Raw genomic sequence first — 22,100 nt, 5'->3', positions numbered from 1 at the left:
TAATCCAAAATCAGGGTTTAAGAATCAAAAGTAAAAAATGTTTACTTTTTACCATTAAACAATCCTTAAGATGTGGTCTTTTAGAGAATATACAAAACATCCCACAGATATTGCATTAGGGGAATTTTGAGGTCACAAATAGGCCTCGAAACAAAAAATTGACTATCGAAATCAACTGTAAAAGAACCAATAGGATTCAAGATGATGATGTCAACCATAAAGCTAAATAATTTTTGGAGGTAATGGAAGAAAACTGTTTTTTTTAATCATATTTTCTACTCATCTCTTGATAGGTTTACTCAAGTTTCAAGCGTAGGCACTCGTTGGATGCGGAATTAAATTCCACATCCAACTTGTATCCAGTTTACATACTTCTGATAAACTCACAGTAGGATAAACTAGAACTACAACGAAAGAAATGTGTTTCTTGAAAAAAAAAGGTTTTTCATGTATGGAACTTATGCAAATTTAGTGCTCATTGAATGTGGAATCATCCAACGAGTTCCTTCACCTGAAATTTAAGTAAACCTATAAGGAGATAAGTCAAAAATACAATTAAAAAAAATAATTTTCTTTTTTTACCTTTGAAGATTCGTAGGTCTTATTTTATTATTTTCCTTAGGAGACCCATTTTAGACCTCAAATTTTCCTTGATGAAAGTTTTAAATAGCTTTCTGTGGAGAATTATCATTCCATTGGGAATTGCCACTACAGTGTTCCAAATTCATCATTTTGAATTGTCAGGAAATAAATTTAGAATAGCATAAAATGTAAGCAATGTTTTATGCAAGTGATGTCTACAAAGTTGTGGTTCAGCAGTGATGACAATGGCATGTCAGGCCACCCACGAATGTTCAAGTCTTGAGGAGGCATGAATAAGCAATTAGGATCAAATGTAAATCTGGATAATTTTCATGTAAGAGTACTCCTTGTTGCAGCAGCTTAGCCAAAGGGAAAATATGGGGAAGGAAAGGGTTCATTCTAGTTATTCGTAAACAAGTGACAAAACCAAAATTACATAGAGAAATAATGATTAGAGATCCTCTTATAACAAAGGCCATTCAAAAGCCAGAAGAATGATAGGAATTACTTCAGCCTGGGAACAAATAGTGGAAGTAAATTCTAGGACATTGCTAGAAAAGCTTTTTGTACGACTAGCAACCTTTAACTTTACAAAAGACTCTCAACACTAGGATCTAATAAATATATAAGAACAAATTGTCCTTTAACTTTACAAAAGACTCTCAACACTAGGCTCTAATAAATATATAAGAACAAATTGTTATGGAAATTTTCCATTCATAAGTATATATTTTCCATGCAAATGCTCGAACTATAGTGGAGAGGTCCAAACTTACAATCATTTAATCTGATCCAAACTCACAAGTATCATTTAATCCATTGAACTTGTGGGGAATCTTCACCAAGGCTAATGATTGTGAAGGGTTTATGATCAAGTTTATATATCCAACTTTGCTTGATAACATCCAGAAAATTGGTTATTTTTTTATCATACTTCTCAATAGTAGACCATTTACTAATGGTCGTGCCCTTCACTACCCTATTGGGGTTAGTCATTTGTCCTTATGTTAATCCATGTTACATCTCAAGCTTGTTTGCATTATGTAGATGAGATTGAAAGTGAAGACCATAACATTGAAGCAAGATGGGAGAATTTTGACCCCAACAGTAAACCATTAGGCAATATCTAATGCCAATGTGGTAATCAATCATATTTTAACCAGATTGTCTTGGTAGAAGGATGCCCACCAATGCTAATTGAGCATTCATATGCCCATCACTAGATTTCTCCCTTCAACCTCAAGTGTTAGGATAGCTCCAACTAGTTTCTTCCAGGATCCTCCAAGGACTACCCATCTAGGACCTAGAAATCCATAGCATTCCCCAGGGGACATTATCAAGGTTGGCATTGTCTCACTCACAATTATGGAAGGTGACATGGACGTTTTTTCTTTCTTCTCTACATCTACTTGAACTTTGAGTACAATATAATAAATTTATCTTTCTATATGTTGAGGTTTATCCTCATGATTTTACCACTCACTCTCTACTTTTATTTTTCATCTCACTTGTGTATATATTTCTTTTTCTTTTTCGACACTTAGGAGTTGCCTAAACCCTTCCACACTATTATTGTAGCTTGTTGTACCCTCTAGTCTCATTGACCTTCTTTAGACACACATGGACATTACTAAAAATTATCTTATCTAGTTTATTGCTAAATAAGTCCAATGATAAGTTAACATATGCCTGTCTGATTGTCTAAGTATTTTGCAAATTATTCATTGTGCTCCTTGCATGATTAAATTAAATGTTTTTTTCACTAATTGTGTATCTATTCAATTTTTTTATTACAACATGAATTATTGTAGAGATATATTGTGTTATAGGATTGCACATGAATTATCCTTTGTTGTATCACAACCCATTTTACACAATATTATAAGATTCCCTTGAGATCATCTAGTCAAGTAACACTTTCACTTGAGATATTCAAAGAAAAACTTAAAGCCCTCCTCCCCTAAACGTAGGGTGGGTTTAAGGTTAAGGGGAAGTGAGGATGAGGTTAAAACAACTCTTCCCCATCTCTTTCTCTCATTCCTTCATCCTTTTTTTTGAGCTTGGAGAAGAGAGCAAATGAGAGAAACAGTTTTTTAGGGAAAATCTGTGAGAAATTGGAGGAGAAAGCAAAGGAGAGCCTGGAGGAGATAATAAAGGCTTCCATCTATCTCAATTTATCAAGAGTTGAAGAGGTAAATGCAAACCGCAACTCCCTCCTTTCCTTGTAATATTTGTTTATGTTTTTTTTCTCTTCTCCTACTCATTTCCATTCCTTGATCTCCCTCATTTTATTGCAAATTGTCAATCTAAGATTTTAGAAAAATGGTGTTCTTGTGTTTTATCATTCCATTTTTTGTTTTCATGGTGTTGGTGGGGGGTAGGCATCAAAGGGAATAAATGAAAAGAGAATAGTGATCACATTCATAGTGATCCAATGTATGATGATGAGGAAGTGTTTGAAGGGCAAGGGGATGACAATGTCAATGAAAGACAAGGGTGAAAAGATTCATTGACACCATTGTGGAGATATGTGACAAAAATTAGAAGGGAGGTGGCAAAACTACTAAATTTCTATGCCCTCATGATTATCATCAAGGAAAATCTTACACCGTTTCATATCCCTGTGTGAGAAAGCATCTTTGTGGGTTAATGAAAAGCGATGAGAATAAGGGTGCCATAGGGATATCAATTTTCCCTAAGGTATCAATGGAAAAAAGGAAAAAACACATCAAAATAGAGGAGGCTACACAAAAAAACATGGTAAGAAGCAAGAACTCCGATACAAGGAAAGATCTAAAATTTGTGACCACAAATCTTCATCTCCTCATGGATCTTCTAGAACCGCAAGAAAAATAGCAAATTTTCTTATTATTGATGAGAAGGATGAGGTGGATGAAAAAGTGGTGTGGTTATTTTGTGCTTGTAGTATACCATTCAATGTGCTTTGCTCCCCTATTGGAATGATTTGGTTAAGTTCACCAATGAAATCCCTAGAGGATATAAGAGCTCCAACTATGAGAAAGCTAGGATTTTGTTATTGCGAAAATTTCTAACACGAAATTCTACTGTAGTAACTAATTTATTTTTCCTACTTATCTTCCACAATAAGTTATTTACAAAACCCTTCAGTAAACATTAAAATAAATTCTACTACAGTTATCACATAATAGCATAGAGAAAATAACAGTGATATACAAGCATAAGAGTCAATCACATCAACACAATTATTTTTGGACAATTGTCCCCGGAAAAACCCAATGCGGAAAAACCGGTGCAGCAAATGAGGGTTTATTTATTATTCTTCAGCGACAATCTCCTTATAAGGAATCATTTTGCAGTACATAGAGAAACCTTCAAGAAAACACCTGAGATAATTTTCCTCCTCAGCTAGGAGAAATTCTGACACCCCAAAGACCCTTTAGCCTTCACTGCGTCACCTCTGCATCATCTGCGTGAGGACTGCGTCATCCCTGCATCATCTGTGTGAGGACTGCATGAGAACTCGTTCCATCCTGCACTGTCTCTCAGAGCTCTCCCTCTGCACTGTCTCTCTAAGGCACTGCATCACCTTCTCCTCAGTCTCTAACTGATGATGAAACCCTCCTCTTCCTTCACCCTGCAACTCTCCCTCTAAAATTGAAATCTTTCTCCTTGAGAATCAATTTCCCTCGGGTTACTGAGTATTTGCCCAGTGTGTCTCGAAATGACTCTAAAGTCTTCTCTTATACTTTTCCTATGGATGAATCAACGACCGAGATTAAGTCCCTAATCAACAGCTAAGATTAAAATAGACTTGATCCTCATATTTTAGAAGCTTCTCACCCATATCTTTATTAATACCCATTAATATTTTTATTTTCCTAAGTTTAGACTTAGGAACCCCATTAAAAATATTAATTATTTTAATAACTCAACATCTGGGTGGAATTTCTCCAAATTATTTTTGGGTCTTGGAGATCTCATGTATTCTAGCCTCTCCACAAAATTTTGGAGCTAGATCACATCCGATGCTACCCAAAATCAACACTCCCTCTTAGCGAGGAATGTGCTCTAACAATGCTTCCCAATAGAAGCATCACACTGATCCACAACATCAATCCTCTGCGCTACTAATGCTCGGCCTACTGCCCCTTATCTACTGCGCTATTGCAACCTGTACCGCTGCCCATGACACTGAAACTGTCACTACTACATTTGTACTGCAGCTCCCTCTGAATATGTTGCACCATGTTGCCCATAGCATTGCCACTGCTAACTGCTGCACTGCAACTCCCTATACTATCCGCTTCTGCTAATGAAACAAATTCTTAACCATCCCCATCTTCTCCCTGAAATAAACAAACTTTGTTTTTCCTAGAGCCTTGGTGAGAATTTATGCCACCTGTTCTCCTGTCCGTGTGTACCTCAATTGTACTGCCCCTTGTTGGACACAGTCTTTGATAAAGTGACACTTGATATCAATGTGCTTCAACTGATCATAAAAAACTAGATTCTTAGAGAGTGTGATGCAACTCAGGTTATCACACAAAATATTGGTCGCTTCCATCCTTCTTCTGAATAGATTCACAAGCAATTTCCTAAGCCATATGGCTTCGCACGAAGTTGTGCTAGCTGCCATATATTCAGCTTCGGCTAAGCTTGGAGCTACAGATTTATGTTTCCTACTACACCAGGAGGTCATTCCCGATCCAATGTTGAAACAATACCCAGATGTACTTTTCTGATCTACTAAACTTCCAGCCCACTCTGTGTCAGTGAACCCACTTAGCCTGATTTCATTGCCTTGCGTGCACATTACTCCATGCTCGACTGTTCCTCGTATATATCTGAGAACATGCTTCGCTGATGCCCAGTGCACCCTCTTTGGTTCCACCATGAACTGACTGAGGGTGTTGACAGCGTAACAAATGTTTGGCCTAGTATTGACCAGATACATCAGGGACCCTATGAGCTGCCTATATAAGGTGTGATCGACTTCTTTATCTTCGGATGCATCAATCTTCTTTATCTAAGGATGCATCAATCTTCTTTATCTTCAGATGCATCAATCTTCTTCCATTTGGTAATCATTGGAGTAGCCATAGGTCTACAGTACTACATTCTAAACCTTTTCAAAATCTTTGTAGCGTATCTCCCTTGTCTAAGGAAAATCCCACCCTTCTGCTGCCAAACTTCCAACCCCAGGAAATAATGCATCCATCCCAAATCCTACATGTTGAATTTTGTATCTAGGTTTTCCTTGCAATCTTTGATGAGCCTAGATGAGCTTGTCAGAAAAAGATCATCCACATATAACACTAGGATTAGAGGCTCATTCTCTACAACCAGATAGTAGAGGTTAGGATCTGCGTCACTCTTGACGAATCCCATCTTCTGCAAGTAACCATCAATTCGACCGTACCATGCTCTAGGCGCCTGTTTAAGCCCATACAAGGCTTTTTTCAACTTGCATACATGAGATTCCTTCTCATGTGTCTCAAAACCCTCTGGTTGTTCAATGTATACTTCTTCTTCTATCAACTCGTTCAAGAACGCAGTCTTGACATCCATTTGGTGAATCTCCCACCCCATCTGTGCTGCAAGGGATATCACAAATCTAATAGAAGTATACCTAGCTACTGGGGCGAAGGTTTCTTCGTAGTCTATCCCTTCCTTCTGAGCATACCCCTTAGCCACAAACCTGGCTTTGTATTTTTCCACACTGCCATCTGCAACGTATTTGACTTTGTAGATCCATCTCGAACCTACAACTAACCTGTCTTGAGGCCTAGGTACCACTTCCCAGACATCATTGACCATTATGGAACTGTATTCCTCCACCATAGCATCTACCCATACTTGATGCTGAACAGCCTCCTGAAAACTACAAGGTTCTCCAACCTGAGCCACCAAGGCTTGGTACCTGTCAAGCTATCTACGCTCCCTTTTCTCGTTCCTAGGCGCACCAACGAAATCCTTTGCATCCCGTAGTATCTGTCAAAGTTTCGGGCTCGTTCTTCCACTGGTAGTGTGTATATCTAACTTCTCCTCCTCTTCCTGCGACTCCACTTGTTGCGATACCTCTGGAGTTTTATCTTTAGGAGAAATATTGGAGTTAGTTTTTGTTGGTCAAAGTGGCTGGACCAATGGATCATCTTTTGACTACTCTTCAAAAGGCATTTCTCGAGATTTTTTGAAAGCTCTGTCCTCCATGAACTTTACATCCCGTCGAATTACGATCTTCCTATTCCCCGGAAGATAGACCCTATATGCCTTAACATTCTAGCTATATCCCACAAGATATCATTTTTCTGCAGTTTGATCCAATTGCTTCCTTTTTCTCCGGGTACATGGCAGTATGCCAAACTCCCAAATATCCTGAAATGACTCACCTCAGGTTTCTTACCGATGAAGACACTCTCCGAAGTAATCTTACCTAATGCCTTGTGAGGAGTCATGTTCTGAACATAAATTGTCATGTTGCATGCTTCTGCCCATAGGAATTTTGGCATATCCTGATCATGTTGAAATTTCTAAGTCTGACACGTTAGAAATCCCTACTGCATTATCTGGTTTAATTTATCATACTTGTTCATTCCATTAACAAGCTATTTATAAATATAAATACTGAAATAAACACAAATGCAGCCTTGACTCGTATATAGATCAACAACTGAAATACTGAGACAAAAACACAAGGGACACCGTTATTTTTGGACAATCGTCCCCAGGAAAACCCAATATGGGAAAACCAGTGTAGCAATTCTGAGGGTTTTATTATTATGCAAATTCTTGAGTACAACTAGGGTGCCAAAAATGGATCACCCAACAAAGATTGTTACACGACAGTAATACCTCTTCTCGAAGACAGATATTTATCCTCTCAGCTCTAGTCTACCCCATGAAAATCCTTCCGACGCTTCCTCTTGGCCCTGCGTCAGCCCTGCTAGCTTCAGCTCAGATCCTAAATCCTTTGTGGCAGCCTTCAGACCCTTTGCGTCAGCTCTCTACCACTTTGTGTCACCCATGTAGGCCCCTCAGCCTCTGCGTAGTCCCCAGCTACCTCTCTGTAGCCTCTGCGTAGCTATAACTGCCTCTGCATCAGCCTCTTCAGTCACTGCACTGACCCTTTGGCACTATCCCTACCTCTCTGCTATGCACTCACTTCCCCTCACTGCAACAGATCACGTGTTCAAATTTTCTCAGCAAGCCCCACTTCAGAAAATCAAACTAACTGATCAATCTTGGTGTATCTCCAACTAACCCTCAAGCCTCCTCTTATACTTTTCCAGTTGAGTGTTCAACGGTTGAGATTAAGTCTCTAATCAATGGCTAAGATTAGATTTGGCCTAATCCATGTCATTTAGAACATTCTCACCCAATTTTATATTAATACTCATTAATATTTTAATTTTCCTAAGTTTACACTTAGGAACCCCATTAAAAATATTAATTATTTTAATATCTCTCCAACCAGGTGGAATTTCCCCAAACCATTTCTAGGTCTTGGAAATCTTATGTGCCTTAACCTCTCCACCAATTTTCATGGCTAGAGCACGTCCTATGCTACCACAAATCAACACTCCCTCTTAGCGAGGAATGTGCTCTAGTAATGCTCCACCACTGAACATCACACTGATCCTTCCGCACCGATACCTATGTTGATGCTTGGCCTACAGCCTCACATCATCTGCATTGTTGCTTCCTATATTGCTGCCCATGACACTGCCACTACCACTGCTACATCTGTACTACAACTCCCTATCAATATGTTGCCCATGCTGCCCCTAGCACTACCACTGCTAACTGTTGCATTGCAATTCAGTTACCGAGAAGTAAGTAACTGATCTACCCAATTACTGACATCCTGGTTAGTCTAGAAACCTCGTGAAATTGAAGCTTCCTCTACTGCTATCCTTTGCTTCCTCTGCTGCCACTGCGCTGCTGCATACACCTTTGTGCCTCTCGCACTGTTGCAAACTCCACTGCACTGCCTCAGATTTCTGCACCCAAGCACTGCCTTGCTGCTTCAGTACAATTTGCTCCACCCGACCTCTGTCATCTTGCTACTATCATTAAGAGCTTCCGTAGCCGGATATGATCCAAGAGTTTGGGCACCTCGAGGATCCTGCCCCTAGTATGTAGTCCTCCTCACTACAACTCGATGTCTCCCCACCTCTTCTCTAGAGGTGAATGAGCACTCATGGCAAAGTCGTCATTAGTCTCGACTTCTTTCTTCGCCTTAGCCGGAGCTGCCTCAGAGTCGGAAGCCTCTCCCTTGTTCTTCTCCCTCGGACACTAGGATGCATAATGTCCCAGCTCCCCATAATGGAAGCACTTCACCTTGGAGATATCCTTCTTCTTCCTCTTCCCTTATTGTCCCGTAGATGCTAGAGCCACATCCTCCTCCTCTTTCTTGATTCGACCTCGTTTTCCACTATTCCCCGCCTTGGTCAACCGTCCGATCTCTTCTTGGCGAAGAGTTTCCCACATCTCTTCCCATCCTAGAAGAATAGCTCTACCCAAAATGCCTTGGACAAATGTCTCCCACTCCTCGGAGACTGCATTCAGGGCAGTCCTCACCATGAACTCTGGATCCGGTGTAGACCCTATGGAAGTAAGTTGGTCACAAATCTCCTGCAATCTGAGGAGGAATAGATCTATCTGCTCCCCCTTCTGCATCTGATACGACCACAGCTGATTCTCCAATAGCATCTTCCACTACACGAAAGTGCCCTGATACAAGGTTGTCAAAGTATCCCACATCTCCTTCGCTGTGTTCTTTTCAGCAATATGTGGTACGACATGATCCTTGACCCCGTCAAGGATTATGCACTTTGCCCTCGCCATTGCATCCTCATACTTCTCATTATCAGCTGGGTCGACTGGGATAGCCATAGTTCTCAAGGCAAAGCCCTTGATGTGATGTCGATCCAGGACTGCCAGGATCCTGGCCTTCCAGATGACAAAGTTGGAAGCCCCGTCCAACCTATCCTGATCCCTCAATCCGTTCACTGCCATTTCCGCTCCTCTTTTGGACTCCCTCTGAGTTTCGACTTCCCTCCTAGAAATCTCCCTCTAAGTCCTGATTTCCCTGCTGGAAATCTTCCCGCCAAATGTTGAACCGCTCCTCTCCAATCCTCCTTGCAACTGCAACTCGGATCTGGATTTCTTGGCTAGAAATCCATCAAGGTAGTGACTCCCTCTACCTTGGTTCTGTCCCGTTAGGTATTGTTCTTCTTCGACAAAAACAACACCCCACCAGCTTCCCAACCACAATCTGCCCACAGCTCCCTAGGCCCCGGCAACTGAAGAAACTGAGCCTTCCAGCTCTACGCAATCCCGACAAAGGCTGAATTGCTCCTCTAGCCAACTGCGTCAATCCTACCTGGCTGAGTAGGATGACGTGGCTCTTCATGAGCCTCTTCTGCCTCTCTCTACCTCTGCGTTGGCCCTCTCCTTGGCTCGAAATGATGACGCAGGCCCTCTGCATCACTTCTTCTCTGCTACCTTTTGCTTAGGAGCAACTCTGTCTCTCAGGACAACTGCTACTACTGCAAATTTCTGATATCATTGATGCCCTTAGTCCTCCTGTGATCTGCAATGCTCTAATACCATGTTGAAATTTCAAAGTCTGACACATTAGAAATCCCTACTGCATTATCTGGTTTAATTTCTCCTACTTGTTCATTCCATTAACAAGTTATTTATAAATATAAATATTGAAATAAACACAAATGCAGCCTTAACTCATATACAGATTAGCAACTGAAATATTAAGAAAAACACACAAGGGACACCATTATTTTTGGAAAATTGTCCCTGCAAAAACCCAATGCGGGAAAACCAATGCAACAATTCTGATGGTTTTATTATTATGCAGATTCTTGAGTACAACTAGGGTTCCATAAATGGCTCACCCAACAAATATTGTTACACGGAAGTAATACCTCTTCTCGGAGATAGATATTCAGCCTCTCAGCTCTAGTCTGCCCCACGAAAATCCTTCCGGCGCTTCCTCTTGGCCTTGCGTCAGCCCTACTTGCTTCAACTCAAATCCTAAAGCCTCTGCGTCAGCCTTCAGACCCTCTATGTCAGTTCTCTGGCCCTCTACGTCACCCATGCAGGTCCCTCAGTCTCCGCACAGTCCCCAGCTGCCTCTGCGTAGCCTCTACTGACTCTACGTAGTTCTAGTTGCCTTTGCATCAGCCTCTTCAGCCACTGCACTAACCCTATGGCACTATCCCTGCCTCTCTGCTATGCACTCATTGCCCCTCGCTGCAACAGATCACTTGTTCGAATTTTCTCAACAAGCCCCGCTCTAGAAAATCGAATTGACTGATCAATCTTGGTGTATCTCCAAATGACCCTCAAGCCTCCTCTTATACTTTTCCTGTTGAGTCTTCAAAGGCCGAAATTAAGTCTCTAATCAACGGTTAAGATTAGATTTGGCTTGATCCATGTCATTTAGAATATTCTCACTCAGTTTTATATGAATACCTATTAATATTTTAATTTTCCTAAGTTTAGACTTAGGAACACCATTAAAAATATTAATTATTTTAATATCTCCCCAACCGGGTGGAATTTCCCCAAACCATTTCTGGGCCTTGGAGATCTTATGTGCCTTAGCCTCTCCACCAATTTTCATGGCTAGAGCACATGGCTAGAGCATATCTGATGCTACCACAAATCAACAGATCATACAACATCGCCCTCGCTGCTTCAATAATAGTCCTATTCTTCCTTTCTGCTACTCCATTCTGCTCAGGATTATAGGGAGTTGTCCACTCTCTTCTGATGCCTTCCCTTGCGCAAAAATCAGTGAAGTCCTTGTCAATGTATTCTCAACCCTTGTATGAGCGCATAACTTTTATCGTCTTTCCTGTCAGATTCTCAACTAGAGCCTTGAACTCTTTGAATTGAACAAAAACCTCATCCTTCATTTTTAGAAAGTAGATCCAACTCTTTTTGGAATGGTCATCAATGAAGGTGATGAAATATTTGGCACCACTAAGAACTTTTGTGGACATGGGTCCGCAGATATCTGAGCGTATCAATCCCAGAACACTCTTAGCCCTATTGTTACTCCTGGAATAAGCCGCTTTGGCGTACTTGCCTAGTGCGCACCCTCTGCATACATCGTCTCGTTTGGTACTTAACTCTAGAACTCTTGTGACGGGTCTTCCGACAATTCTTAGAGCTCCATGGTGTAAGTGTCCCATCCTCCTGTGCCATAGTTCATTCAAATATTTTTCCCCACTGCTACCTATCAGTGCCATTGGAGATTCTAGATGTAACCTGTACAGCCTATTACTTCTAACTCCAATTTGAACCTTCTTTTTCCAACTCGGGTGCTTGACATATACCTTCTTCCCAATGAAGAAAAACATCATAGCCCTTGTTTTGTAGCTGAGATACAGTGAGTAAGTTCATCCATAAACTTGGCACATGCAACACATTGGTTGCTTGAAGCCGATTCCCTGCTTTTGTTTGAAAGACCAAAGTACCTCTTCCTACGGGGTACATTTTGACTTATTTCCCACGGTGATTTGGAAGTTCATCTGTTCTTTCTAATAATTCGAAAAACATTCTCGTATTCCTGTCATGTGCGCAGAAGCTCCACTATCAATATACCAAACCTCAGAGGAGGCAGAACTTGCTAAGCAAGTGACTTCTTCTTCCAGTCTGGAAGCTAACATAGAATAATCGTGATCCATGTTCTTCATGCTTTCTCCTTTCCCTGGAGAACTACGTGAGTCCTTCTGAGTTGCTTCCCTAACATTATGCTCCTGACTCATAGCAGATTCTCTAATCCTGTTGCCCGATCTCTGCTCTGATACCATGTGAAAATTTCTAACACGAAATTCTACTACAGTAACTGATTTATTTCTCCTACTTATTTTCCACAATAAGTTATTTACAAAACCCTTTAATAAACATTAAAATAAATTCTACCGCAGTTATCACATAATAGCATAGAGAAAATAACAGTGATATACAAGCATAAGAGTCAATCACATCAACACAGTTATTTTTGGACAATTGTCCCCGGAAAAACCCAATGCGGGAAAACCTGTAAAGCAGCTAAGAGTTTATTTATTATTCTTCAGCAACAATCTCTTTACAAGGAATGATTTTGCAGTACATAGAGAAACCTTCAAGAAAACACCTGAGATAATTTTCCTCCTCAATTAGGAGAAATTCTGATACCCCAGAGACCCTCTAGCCTTCACTGCGTCACCCTTGCATCATCTGCGTGAGGACTGCGTGAGAACTTGTCCCTGCCTGCGTTGTCTCTCTGAGGCACTGCGTCACCTCCTCCTCAGTCTCTGACTGATGTTGAAACCCTCCTCTTCCTTCACCCCGCAACTCTCCCTCTGAAATCAAAATCTTTCTCCTTGAGAATCGATTTCCCTCGGGTCACTGAGTATTTGCCCGGTGTGTCTCCAAATGACTCTCAAGTCTTCTCTTATACTTTTCTTATTGATGAATCAACGACTGAGATTAAGTCCCTAATCAATGGCTAAGATTAAAACAAACTTGATCCTCGTCTCTTAGAAACTTTTCACCCATATCTTTATTAATACCCATTAATATTTTTATTTTCCTAAGTTTAGACTTAGGAACCCCATTAAAAATATTAATTATTTTAATAACTCAACATCTGGGTGGAATTTCTTCAAATGATTTCTGGGTCTTGGAGATCTCATGTATTCTAGCCCCTCTACAAAATTTCGAAGCTAGATCACATCCGATGCTACCTAAAATCAACTGTTATTAGACAAAGAAAAAGCAAAAATTCAAAGAGATTTGAAACAATTTACAAAGGAGTGGGAAGACTTTAAGATATCCATTATATCAGATGGTTGGAAAAATATTAGAAACCAACATTTTATAAATGTTCTGGGTGTTTTCTTAGTGTTTCTTGTAGAACATGATTGCTCCTCAATCACTACATCTTCTTAGAAAAAAAATATCTCCTATTGAAAACAATTAAAGATGTTGGTGTTGCTAATGTGGTTCAAGTAATCATTGATAAAGTTACAAATTGTAAGGGAGTACGAAAATCAATGATCGGAATTATCTAAACATCTTTTGGTGCAGGTGTTTGGTACATGTTACCCACCAAAAGTGGCTAACCACATAGGAGAATTTTTCTCCTAGTTATCTCTTCCAGCCAGTAGCCAACAACCTCCTCATAGCCATGAAGTAGCCGATGTGATGTGCCATTCATATCTCCGCCAGCTACGTTAGTCATATGTTTCCTCGCCCATTTGTCAAGAGCAAATGTTGGAAGGTGGGCTTCTGATCAAAAGGTACTTTCTTTATTATTCAATTAGGTGCTTATGCTTGTTTGTATTTGGGTATTTTGGCATGGATTGTGGGGTGAATTGGAAGAAAGAAGGGTCTTAGCTGTAGTCATGTTCCCTCACTTTAGATGGGGGGTTAGCCTTCTATCCTAGTCCAGTGGGACCACCCCTAATGGCCAATGGCTTTAGGAAGGGGCACTACTTGGGAATCCATGATTGAGATAGTGTGTCCCATCTATCCCTTTTCCATACTTATCACTTCCCATAGTACATTACGAGCCATTATTCCACCTCCCTTCTTCAGGTCAACTAACCATTGATTCATTGGGGTTTGGCATCCACACATCCGACCATTGATTCATTGGGGTTTGGCATCCACACATCCGACCATTGATTCATTGAGGTTTGGCATCCACACATCCTCATACCTTGGGTAGGTCCTAGAAATCTACCCTGGGAGGTTGATGTAGCTAAAATAAAATAAAAGACTCAAGATCATATGGTGGCCACAACAACAAAAAAAGAAAAATCAAAATGCAAAAGACAGCTAGGACTTATAAATTAGCACGTGGGAAAAAGCCAAGCATGATCTCTACCTCTATGATCTATCATATGGCCATCACCCGGTTCCTTGGCCAATGTTTCCCTATCTCATAGAAGACAAGGAAACCTTGCATGTCCCAACCCCTGATGGGCGATGAACTACCCCATCCTAAAGGGGGTAATAACTGCTATACATCATACAAAGCAAGCTCTCATTCCTCGACCTATGAGCAGTGATACAAGGAAAATTCAATCAAAATTAAAAGGCAATATAGAGGGTGGAAAAATAAAGTCCGAGGTAACTCATGCATCCATGATTGCTCCCTCCTCACATCTATACACCCAAGATGAGGTATTCCATCATAGCTGGTCCCTTTGACCATGGAACTTGGCCATGGAGTTCTTTCCCCCTCTGTTCCATCATTATTCACATGGCACCTATCGATTGAAGGGCAGGTTGAGGACATGTCACTTCCCTTTGTGGGTTGGGAACACCTAATAGGGTGGTCTATTAACCACTCCTAGCTAGGGAGGTAACACCATTACAAGAATAATGCCCCAATTTTGGAAGAGAAGCCACATATGAAGTGTTATTATGCCCATTTATTTCAAGCTTGGTTCACTTAGATGCACTAATGATTAATGTACCTGATGATGAAAGTTGCAACACTGCATATTGTGTGTAATTGGAAGGTGGTTCCATATAAAGGTCTAGGCAACTTAACTGGGGTATAGGTCCCCTGGAGGGACATATTGACACCCACAGGTGATGCATTGATAGCCATGGGACTCTGGACAGTTGTAGTGCATCATTCATAGCCATGGGCACCTTCAACACCCATAATTTCTGCACTTTTCCTTATATTATCCATGAAATGATGCACCTAGACCAGCATGCCCCAGTCGACTTAACACTCCATGAGGTTCAAGTAGTTGTCCAGGGCCTGTTACCACTCAAACAAGTAGAGGTCCTAGGAAGGAATCCTAAATGGACAATTTCTAGATCAACGACAACAATGGAGCAATAGCCCATTGTCACCTCAGCTAAAGCTCCCTACTCTTTACGGACTTTCACCAATGGGAGGAGACCCAGTATGATAAGGATCAAAAATATGAATAGATCAAAGATAGGATGAAGGGTAATCTTAGAAGCCTATTCACAAGAGAGGATCAAAATTGTGGCTTGCTTGTCTTGGAAGACAAGATGGAAGGCTCTCTAAGAAGGGCTTGGGGAGAATTTCAAGCGTTAGGTTTTGAGTATGTGTCTTATAAAATAGATCCCTTAGAATTCTTGTGGAAACTTTGGTTCCAGGTGATCTTTGAAGAATTAACCTTGATAGTGCACGGGACCACATGGGACCAAGTGGACCCGAGGTTAGGTCAAGAGGATATGATTTAGCAACCAATGATATACCTAACCTGGTTAGGGAGGGGAAAGGCTTTAAGGAATGAATTTTCAACGAAAGGAAATGCAAGGATCCCAATGAGGTTTTTAGCCTAAGGGAAACTAAGAGCAAGAATTGGTCTTCGAGCTAAGTCTTGTAATATCTCAAGATCCCACCACCGGAATCTGATGAAATTTGGAGGGCTTCTTAAGGACACACCAACGTTGTTGTGGACCAAAAAATGAAGTATTTAGATGGCTAGATTGTGAGATAATTGATGTGCTAGGTGACCTATGTAGGCTAGGCCTAGAAAAAGAGGGGAAGGTGATTTCCACTTGTCAAGGAGGCATAAAAGACAACTTCATTAAGAGTTAAGGCTTAATGGAAGTAGCTTCAAGGTCATTTATACTTCGTTCAACAATATTCAGTGACTTATCAAGAAAAGGATGTCTCTAGGAATATTCTTTCATTCAAACATGGCCCAAGCATGATACAACACTATTTAGAGATTTAATTTCCACAATTTCGTTCGAAGAAAAGCAGCAAATTAACCCTAGAATAACGAAAATCCCAATGTCATGAACGCAGCAAAATAAGGAATCAAAATAGCATTAACATAATACTTACATGTAAGAAGAATATATCCAATCACCAAGATATGCCAATCATAGAAGCTCCAAGACAAAGGAGAATAACCAAACATCGAAATTCATCCATTCATCCAAAAAATCTCATCCTCCAAAGATAGCGAAAATCTCACAAGAAGATATGGTCCAATACAAGTGATGATGAGAAATGAACTCTCATCATTTGTATTTATACACTCCTAATGAGTTCAATTTAGCTATTTGAGCCTACATAAAGCCCCAAAATAAAAATAATGTGCAAATAACTAAATTTTGGTGACAAGCCCACCAAACTAGCTCATAAACAAAACAACAAACCTCTCAAGAGGTCGAATGATCAATAATACATATCGTTGGGCTCTCTAAGAAGCCTGATGAAGTCCATAAGTGCCATAATGATGAATAGGACTTCCAAAATTGATGGACAAGGGGGTGCCCCTTGTTCTCCACATAATAAACTTGTGGAACTCCCAATGGGTGTGGGGGCACACAAGTGACCTCATGGGTCTCTAAGTAAGTCGAAGATGCCTGTAGACCATCTATAAGGGCTCAGAGGATGGTATAAATGATGCCACATCAGCATACAAGTCCTGGGTCATCTTCCAAGTGCATGGTACAACTATGGCGCTGGTTGGGCAAAGGTGAACCAGGTGCATATTCCTCACCCAATAAGTGAATCTCGAGCAATCTCTGAACATCTCTGGGGATCCATGGAGTGTCGTATACTGCTCTGGAGGCCGACGGCTCTCAACACACACCCTACATGGACCAATGTAGCCCTCTGGAGGGTTAGGCTCCCATATAGGGAGACCAGACCCAAAATGGAGACCATCTGCAATCCCGCATAAGATCCAATGCGTCCCCTAGCCTTCCAGTACAACAAGTTATCAAGGAAATTGAGTAAAAGAGCTTACAAATCATGGAAAACAGGTGGGGACTTCATAATGGCCATGCCCTTCCATAGTGGGCATTGGCATGTGCTAATGTCTCCAAGCTCCAAATGGGGTTAACCAAATATCCTATTAGGTGATTTCTACTTTTAAGGGGATAGTATGTCCACTATATGCCTTTAAAGGGAGGCGGCATGTAATAAAGAGATGAATGGAGTATGGAATGAAATGGGCAACCTTGGGCCACATGTTGGGGTACAAGGGTAGCTAATAAAAGGGAAGCCTACACTTTTGTATATAATGTATAGGAGGGAGCAATTGTGGTACATGAGATGCCCCGGCCTTGATTTTTCCACCCTTCTTTATATTCCTTTTTCCTTTTATGGTTTTTCTTAAATTAATTACTCGAGGCTCAAGGGGTAAGAGCATGATGTGTGAGATATAGCAGTGGATACCCCCTTTAAGGTAGGGTGGCTCATTGCCCACCAGGGGTTGGGATAATCATGGGTTTCTGAATGATAAAGAAGGCTCATCTAGGGCCTGTAGGAACCAGGGTAATGGCCATGATGATGGGGTAGAGCTCATATATTGGCTTTTGCCCACATGATAAATAGGTTTGTCCTAGCCATCTTTTGCATTTTGTGGTACATTTTCTTGTTGAATGTGGCCAATTATGCTTTTAATTTTCTTTTTAGTTGCATCAACCTCTGGGGCATCGTTCTAGGCCCGACCGAAGATGTGGGCAAGGGGAGGGGGTGGTTGAACCTATGTAGACCTAGTGGAGGAAAGTGGACCCAGGTGGGAGAAGTGATGAGAGGGGTTATAATGAGCGAAAGGGGAGTGATATATGTGAATCAGGGATCGGGACCACGCATCCAAAATCAGGGTTTCCCATGTAATACCATCCCAGAAGCCCAAAGGCCAGTAAAAGAGATCCCACGGGACTAGGGTTCAAGGTTAACATCCTAAAAGAGATCTAGGGGACAAGAGCACAGACCTAGTCCACTCTTTTCGTTGAATCCCCCCATTAGTCCATGCCCAAGAGTTTCCATGATAAGTAAACTAAAATACTCAATTACCAAATGACAAGGCATACCTTTAGGTTTGGGAGGCCCACCTTCAAACATACGATCATGATAGATGGATGAGGGATCGCATGGCTGGATGAGGTGGCGAAGAAATGGCACAACGAGCTAGTTGGTGGCTGCAAGGGACTGCTGGCTACTGGCCTAGGACCATCATGGAGAAAAAAAAAAATTCCCCTAGGGATATCAACCACAAAATGGTGGGTAACATCTGGCTTCAACTGGGACATGACCTGTCTGAAAAGTGGAAAAATCTACTCGAACGAGAGGTCATGAGAACACCAACAATCTCTTGGTCACCATAGACCTGTTAAATTCACATATCAAAGACTAAACCCTCGGGGAAGTATGTTTCTATGGTGTCTTATGATCACCCATGCTTAGTGTTAGGCCGTAAAATCAACCGAAAATAAATCTACAAATTTTATCTAAATGCAACTACTCTACCATGAGAAATATCATATGATGTTAGTTCTAATGAGGAAATGAGCATGCAATGCATCCTACCCTAACAAATAGTAAGGCCAGTACTAAGTGTAATCATAAAGCCAATGCAACCAACATATCATCACATCAATATACATATGCCTACCAGTATGATTACTCATATAAAAAATCCCAAAGAAAATGCAGACACAATCACGTGGAGGATGAAGCAGGTGGGAGGTGGGAAAATGTGATATCCATTGCAAGCAAAAGGAAACCCTAGGAGAAGGAGAATAGGTCAATCTAGAAGTGGAATGGAAGATTACTCTCAAGAGCTCCCTATCACAATCATTATTTATAATATTATTCTTTGTAGATGCCACAAAGTTGTGATGAGAGGGGAATGAATGGTGAGGGAAAGGAGTGCAAAAAATAGGTTGCTCAATGTGATGGTGACATTGAGAGAGGTGAGGTCATGGAGTGATCAAAACCCCGAGGGTGTGTCGAAGGAGGTAAAGTATAATCAATGAGGGGCTCTTCCTTGACACTATACTAGGAAGGGGGAAAGGCCTCACGGTCACTTGAGATCGTATGACAAGGGGTGAGGGAATCACTTGATGAAAACTCAAGATGATGAACAATAGAAAAGGGCAAAGGAGAAGGTGAAGTCTCAATGAGATCCTATTCCTGGAAATCCAACTCTATAGGCTCAAGTGATTCGAATATACTCTTGGAATCATAAGGTAGGTATGAGCAAGGACTTATCAATCCTATCATTGTTGGTATTAAAGATAGGCTCTTCCCAAAAAGGATAATCAATCATCTCCCATTGCTCCTTTTCATGGAAGGGAAAGTGATAATTCTCCTTCTCAAGGATATCAATGGATATGTCCTCATAAATAATGCTCGAGAGAAAGGGAGGACCACCCTCAACCTCATCCTCCTTTTCAGTGTCATAAATGGGAGCACATTCAAATTGAGGGCTAACAACTTCCCATTTCTCTTTTTCAATATGGAAATAATCTCCAATATCGTCTTCTAAGGGGCTAATAGGATCACCTTCCTCAAGGTTCTCAAAAGGAGAATCATCGGGAGTACTATCCTTGAGAAAGGTAAGGTAAGTCTCAACTTCACTTTCCATAGCCTCATTCTTCCCAACACGTGTCTTCAAAATCATCCTTTTCATCATGTGGACCCAAGGAGGACTTGCCTTCCTCCTCATTACTTAGATTCTCAATGTCCTGATGATGCTCGATGAAGGCTTCCTCTTGCATGCTCAATATAGGGTGTACTTGAAAATGTCTAAGAAAGCCATCAATGAACTCTTCAATAGATGAGATGCTCCTAGGTTCATGATCATGTAGCCATGAGTTATGACCACCGAGAGATCCCATGAATAATAACATAAGGACATCTTGGTGAACAACCTTCTCTCTTGAAGCATGTGCATTAAATCTTTCTATGTGGTCAATTGCGGAGAGTGGATCACCATCAAACATGGGCACCCCACGTACCATCCTTCCCGCGACATGATTAGGATGCCCAAGGATGCTAGCAATGTCCAAAGTGGGAAATTTATCAAAGAAAGACAACCTATTTGAGATATACATGAAAAATATGTAGGAGTTGCCAGGGTGAATTTAAAGATGCCTAGAAAAATGCTTGCTTCACCCTATAAGCATCGACCTTAAAGTTCAATGAAGAACTAGGGCTTTGTTCTTCCAATGGAGTCACCAATAATGTTATGTCAATATGTCGTATGGGGAACAAAACAGGCGTTTTGTGTCCCCGACAACGGCAAATGTTACCACTCAAACTAGCAGGGGTCCTAGGAGGGAATCCTAAAGGGATAATTGCTAGGTCAAGGGCAACGATGGAGCAATAGCCCATTGTCACCTCAACTAAAGCTCCCTACTCTTAAAGGACTTTCACCGATGGGAGGAAACCCATAAGGATCACTAAGATGAATATATCAAAGATAGGACGAAGGGTGATCCTAGAAGCCTATTCATAAGAGAGGCTCAAGATTGTGGCTTGCTTGTCTTGGAAGACAAGATGGAAGGCTCTCTAGGAAGGGCTTGGGGAGAATTTCAAGGGTTAGGTTTTGAGTATGTGTCTTATAAAAGAGATCCCTAAGCCCTAGAATTCTTGTGGAAACTTGGGTTCCATGTGATCTTTGAATAGTTAACCTTGATAGTGCAAGGGATCACACGAAACCAAGTGGACCTTAGGTTAGTCAAGAGGATAGGATTTAGAAACCAATGATATACTTGACCTAATTAGGGAGGGGAAAGGGATCAAGGAATGAATTTTCAATGAAAGGCAATGCAAGGATCCTAGTGAGGTTTCTAGCCTAAGGGAAACCAAGGGCAAGAATTGGTCTTCGAGCTAGGGCTTGTGATATCTCAATATCCCACTGTCAAAATCTCATGAAATTTGGAGGGATTCTTGAGGACACACCAGCACAGTTGTGGACCAAAAATCAAAGTATTTGGATGGCTAGATTGTGAGATAATTGATGCCCTAGGTGACCTATGTAGGCTAGGCCTAGAAAAAGAGGGGAAGGTGAAAGAAATAAGCTTTAAAGTGATCACCAGAGGAGGACCAGTGCTTTTTCCTTTGGGAGAGATGGAGTCATGGAAGATTTAGAGTTTGGATTGATTTCCACTTGTCAAGGAGGCCTAAAAGACAACTTCGTTTTGCATTAGGGCTTAATGGAAGTAGCGTCAAGGTCATTTATAATTAGTTCAACAATATTTGGTGACTTGTCAAGACAAGGATGTCTCTAGGAACATTCATTCATTCAAACATGGCCCAATCATGATACAACACTATTTAGAGATTTAATTTCCACAATTTCGTTCCAAGAAAAGCAGCAAATTAACCCTAGAATAGCGAAAATCCCAATATCATGAATGTAGAAAAATAAAGAATCAAAACAGCATTAGCATAGTAATTACAAGTAAGAAGAATATATCCAACCACCAAGATATGCCAATCATAGAAGCTCCAAGACAGAGGAATAACCAAACATCTAAATTCATCCTTTCATCCAAAAAGTCTCATCCTCAAAAGATAGCGAAAATATCACAAGAAGATATGATCCAATCCAAGTGATGATGAGAAATGAACTCTTATTATTTGTATTTATACACTCCTAATGAGTTTGTTTTAGCTATTTGAGCCTACATTAGCCCCTCAAATAAAAATAATGTGCAAATAACTAACTTTTGGTGACAAGCTCGCCAAACTAGCTCATAAACAAAACAAA

At 40.9% G+C, this 22,100-nt stretch overlaps 1 protein-coding gene across 2 annotated transcripts in view; it reads right to left on the bottom strand.

Moving 5' to 3' along the window:
• LOC149234525 (monooxygenase 2-like) overlaps window positions 1-22,100 on the bottom strand; it is a 170,787-nt gene that overhangs the window by 75,671 nt on the left and 73,016 nt on the right. The gene's annotated exons all lie outside the window — the stretch shown is intronic.

This window comes from Pinus tabuliformis, chromosome 8, assembly GCF_031772625.1.
Source record: "Pinus tabuliformis cultivar Carrire ecotype Pingquan chromosome 8, CPIR1, whole genome shotgun sequence".
In the NCBI taxonomy this organism is placed as follows: domain Eukaryota; kingdom Viridiplantae; phylum Streptophyta; class Pinopsida; order Pinales; family Pinaceae; genus Pinus; species Pinus tabuliformis.
The sequence above is the reverse complement of the archived record's forward strand: the minus strand, read 5'-3'. Positions and strand labels throughout refer to the sequence as shown.